Below are 5,739 nucleotides of genomic sequence, written 5' to 3'. Positions count from 1 at the left end.
TAGCAAGCCAATCGCTAGCCGCCACGTGGGAATAATTTAGAACTGGCCAATAGTGGGACACAAATTTGCATGCGGGTGACAGGAACTTCTTTGCACCGGGGTTTTCTCTTTGCAACTGAGAAATGCACCTTGCAAAGAAAGCTCCTCGTGGCGGGAAATAATTTAGCAGTGCCGAAGTGCACACACACAAAATCACACCCTTGGGTTGTGACATCCTGAACAAGCAGAAACCAAAGCATAGTGCTGTTATACTTATATCCTTGTATAGGTAAAAATGATAGAATCTTGTAATGTAACTGTGAGGAAGTTAAGAAGATGAAAAGAAGGGCAACTATGGATTCAAATGAAAGTAAACCTCACCTTTCAGGAAAAAAAGAATCTAATACAAACAAATGCTGTGTATAAGACTACTGGAGTAGTTAAGCTATTTTTGGGATACTCCTAAAAGAGGGGTCATAAAAGGTGGTGCAGGGAATAAAACATATTCTGCTAGCAAGTAATCAGGTAGAATCCTGGCATACCAAATGCATAATGAATCAGAATTTTAATTTTGTACTTCAAAAAACAGTCAGTGGAGAAATGAGGAGGCAAAGGTCTAGATTCCTCTATGGGATCAGTAGTGCTTGTCAGCCTTGATAAGTGCTTTCTCAGGGTTCTTTTGACACCTTCCTTTTAAGTCAGAGAGGCAGGGCTAAGTAGATACTTACAGCCCTGACCTCTTCTCTTTGTTAAGGAGAGGAATGCTTATTCTTTTTAGTTCCCCCTTTTGTCAAAATATATAAGGCCATCACAGATGTGTGCATTTGACTTTAAGAGATAAATTGATATAATTAGTAACGTTACATTTATTTTATTCCAGTTACTTTATGGAAGATATTAGTGGTTTAAGAATTGTAGTTTCTGAGTTGATTACATAATTGATTTTTGTTGTCCTTGGCTGTTTGAGTTTAACTTTTCAATATAATTAACATGTGGCAATTTACTTTATCTCTTGCTTAATTGAGTTAATAATGCTGGCTAAGAAGCACAATGGCACCTTACTTGAAGATATCAGTGGGCTTTCCATAGCCCTGAGTTTCATGGGCACTATGCTTTGGGGAGGGCATCAAGTGTGTATCTGCCCATCTCCTTTAAACTGCTCTCCTGTGGTGTGTGCCTCAAGCTTAACAGAGACACCCTGGGAGACAGCTGGAACACAGCCAGCCAGCATGCCAGCTGGAAGGGTAGGCATGCTTAGAAAGCAGACCCCATGTGCTGTGTGTTTGAACCTGTAAACTGAGAGCAGGATACTGAGCCTGCTCTTCTCTAGATCTATTTGCACTTCTGGGCCGCAAGATTGGGAGAATATGTTTTTCTACATCACCAGCTACTCTTGCTTCCAAACCTTGCTTCCAAGAAAATCAGCAACAGTATAAGGAAAACCAGAGGAAATGTTGGCCAAGAGGGAAATGAAATGCCAAGAGAACAGCAGCAAAGAGCACCCAATAGAGAAAATGATGATCTCATTTGCTTCCTTGTTGCTAATTTGTGGAGTTTGTGTAATTTCCTGTGGTATTGGGAGGTTAAATGTTGTAGTTGACAGGCTGAAATACTGGGAGAATAATTGTGCAAAGTTTTGTCAAGTGACAGCTCTTGTTCCAGAGCTATCATTCCTAAGGACAGGGCTTTCTGCTGACCAAAAGTCAGTTTATTAATTTCTTTCCTTTTCCTTACTGTTGCTTTCTGCTGGAGTATATGAAATTGGTTGTGACAGTAAGTTTCCTATGTGTGATATGTAATATTCCTCCTATTCTGTATAATGTTTCCCCACTTGTCTGTGGGTTAACTTAAAAAAACAGCTCTCTGTGTCTAACCTAGCACAATTTTGGTTTCTTTTTACTTTGAGTGTCTCAGTTTTTCTCACTTGAGAAGTAGGGATAATTTTATTCTTACCTTTTGTCTGTTAGGGATTTGTGAGGATCAGCCAATTTAATATTTTGGAGATTCAGATCACTATGCATATGCTAAGTATTGTTTTAGTACCAAACACCAAGTATTTTTCGATTTAATAAGTAATACCTTTTCATTCAGGCTTTTTGACTTGCTGTGATGCATAATTGTTACTGCTGTAAGTTGTCTCAATAAAATAGTTATACCTAGTACTGTTATACCTAGTGCACCATTATAGTCTAGTCTTGATGTTATAGGAGTTTATTTTATTTCCCATAATAACATTTATACCTGTGAAACACCATCTATGAAAGAAATGGTTATGGTATGCTAGCGATATTGCTATAGAGAGCAGTAGTTAGAATGATAGAAAAATAGAGTTGGAAGGGATCTCAGGAGGTCATCTAGTCCAATCCCATGCTTGAAGCAGGACCAGCCCCAACTAGATCATCCAGCCAAGGCTTTATTTAGCCGTGTCTTAAAAACCCCCAAGGATGGACATTCCAGAACCTCTCTGGATAGCCTGTTTCAGTGCTTCAGTACTGAGAAAATTCTCCTTAATATCTAACCTAAGCTTCTCTTGCTGCAACTTGAGACCATTGCTTCTTGTTCTGTCATCTGTCACCACTGAGACCAGTTTAGCTCCATCCTCTTTGGAACCACCTTTCAGGTAGTTGAAGGCTGCTATTAAACCCCCTCTCAATCTTCTCATCTCTGGACTAAATAAGTCCAGTTGGCTTTGTTATTTTTGAGTTAGGCAGAAGGCAGGGCAGGATGGCACCTTATGCCATGTCCAGATAAGCATGGACATTTGGTTCCCTGGAGACAATTAGCAGTGGCGCACCTTGTGCTGCCACTAGTTGTCCCTGGGGAACACCCTTGCCACATGTGTGGCAGGTTTCCCTGGGTGGGGTAGGGAAGGCTGGGGCCAGGACTGGGCTTACCTGGGATCCTGGGGCCTCTTGAGGCTGCAACAATGCCAATCCTTCCACTTATCCTGCCAGATAAAGATGTTTCAAAATGTAGCCTCTTCTGGAACTTGTGTCTGAGGAGCTCCCAGCCTGCCACTGTTTTTTAATGGAAGCGGGGAAAGGGAGTGGATGGAGTTCAGACGGGGGGGGTTCCAGTTTTGAGCGGTGCACACTGTCCCTGGTGTGTGTAGCTTGGCTTTTTTTTTTGCATCGTTTTCATTGACCCCTGGATATCCAGAGGTCAAAAAACTCCCTGCACTGCTCCCTTGCAGTGAGAAGTACAGCTGAATGTGCAGTATGTGGTGCCGCAGGTGTGTCTGCAGTGCTACATACCACATGGCTGTGTTCACCTGGACATGGCCTTAGGAGACTAACTGTTCATGGCATAAAATAGACCATTCTACTGGTCCATTCATGGCATGTGATAAAGTAGGCTGTAGCTTGTGAAAGTTCATGCCTTTCTGGACAAGTTAGTCTATAAGGTACCACCCTGCCCTACTTTTTACCAATGTTGGTATAATTACAGTGTCTTCACTGGCCCATGGACAACAATAACTAGCAAATAACTTACAGTGGGTAACATAAGATTTTGCTCCCCTTCTCAACCTGAAGAAACATGTATCTGTGAAAGGCAGCATTTCCTGTGGCCATGAATAACATTGGAGAGGGCCTTTCCGGCAGCATGTTGCCTTTTAGCCAAGTCATAAAGGCTACTGCAGAACACTGTTGTGGGTGCAGACAGAAGTGCAGCTCCCAGCTGTAACTCAGAATATTTTCTGCACAATGTTCTGAGTTACACTGTTACCCCAGACCAACAGAAGTTCACTGTTTGTTCCAGGGTCGGGGGAATCTAGCTGTGGTCTGGGAGCCTTCACCCAGGTTCCCATAGCAATGGCCCGGGCTCTCTGCCACGGCTCAGTTTTCAGAATGGGAGTGGGGAAAGGCAGCAGAGGGAGCTTGTTCTTGGGGCTCCCCGGCTGGTGCTGAAGGGTGGGGTGGGTGAATTGGAGCCCCCCACCTCAGGGGGGCTGCAATACACTGGTCCCAGCCTCCAGGGGGACTGAAAACCCCCAGACTGAACTCCTTCCTCTTCCTTTCCCCCCTCCCATTCTAAAAACAGTGGCAGGCTGGGAGCTCCCCAGACACAAGTTCCAGAAAAGGCTACATTTTGAAATGTCTTTATCTGCTACCTCATGCAATGCGGGGTCAGATTTTCATCCAATTGGCTGTTTTTGAAGCTGTCTGCAGCTGTGCACTTATGTTTGGTCACAGCTATAGACTGCGTTCTGTGGCCAGATAGAGCGACAATTGTCACTTCTGTCTGCACCCACATGATCAGAAAGAGCTTTGGCACATCCAGCAAGAAAGTTTAAAATTGAGCAAATGCAAGAACAGTATTAGAAACACAAAAGATTGAAAGCAGCTGTGTCATTTCAGAAGAAAGTTAAATTTTTGGAGTTACATCTGTGGAAGAAAAGTTGCCTTTTAAAATTCTTACATACAATAAAAGAGCTATTTCCCCAGCTTTCCAAACAATTAGCTGATAGTGTGACATCATGCTTCCCAGAAGACATTATTAACTCAATTAAACCAAAGAGATAGAAAGTAAATTACTACACCCTAATTATAACCCCCTTCCCCCAAAAAATCAATAAACTCAGACAACGAAAACAATTATGTAAGTCACTGAGAAATTAAGATTTAAAAAATACTAACAACTTAGAGCAAAAGTAATAAAATAAGTGTAATGTTACTAATTACATCAGTTCATCTTCTAAAGTCAAATTTGTATTTTTTTGTATTTTTTTATTTTTTTTTTACAATTTGGCATTATGTACATAAATGGAACCTGACTAGATTAAAAATACCCAGCAGGACGGGGCAAAGGGAAGAAAAGCTACTTATTTCTGCATGTCTGTTACTACATGGACATACCAAATGTGTGTGCATGTGTTTTATGTTATGTATATGTATGTGTCTATATATGTATGTGTGTGTGTGTGTGTGTGCGTATAAAATGCCACCAATGTGTAGCATAGTAGAATACCTTTAAAGATTGCCCAGTTCAAACTGAGAATTGTGACTTGAAGATATTTTAAAATAGTAGGAGTTGAAATGATTTCTCAAATGAAGAGAGACAGGATCAGATTTGACACCAGTAGAAATGGAAGCAAGTCAAAATGTGGGTTGTAGCTATTCTAGCTTATTGGCTGGACTGCTGGTTGGCCTGTGCGTAAAATCCAAGCTTGAAGATGGATCTCATTGCCAAGTATTTATGTAAAGCTCCAATTATTTGATCTTTATTCAGGTGAAGCAAAGTCCATTCATTTTTTATTTGGGGGGCCGGGGGGGGGGAAGGATTGCAACACATTTTCTCTAAGTTTAAACTTAGAGAGGCTCTTTCTTCCTTTTTATTCCATGTCTTTATAAGGCGCTTGAGGATTCGTCTTTTGGCTGAAATCAAACATGAAACTTCAACCTCAAAGATGAGTTTTAAAGAGGTTATCAGTATGTAAAATTAACAGTTATGAATTATAATGACAATTGCTTGTGTATTGTGGTATGGGGGAAGAGGGGGGATGAGAGTTCACTATGATACCCATCCCAAATTTGAGTGAGAAAAAATTGGAATATATTTTGTCTATTACCTGCCTTGGACTCTACAGCCTTTTAATTGTGCTATTTAATTTGCTGAATATTGAAAAATTTATAGCAGCTTGCATATAAGGACAAACCTTATGGCTGGACTGCTGATGTGCTGCTTAGGGACTTTTGTTTAACAGAAGGACCCTAGAAATCTGACTCTTTAAGCTTGACGATGCTTGGAGTGTCACAGAGC

Source organism: Alligator sinensis, unplaced genomic scaffold (genome assembly GCF_000455745.1).
Source record: "Alligator sinensis unplaced genomic scaffold, ASM45574v1 scaffold32_1, whole genome shotgun sequence".
In the NCBI taxonomy this organism is placed as follows: domain Eukaryota; kingdom Metazoa; phylum Chordata; order Crocodylia; family Alligatoridae; genus Alligator; species Alligator sinensis.
Note: the sequence above shows the minus strand (reverse complement) of the source record.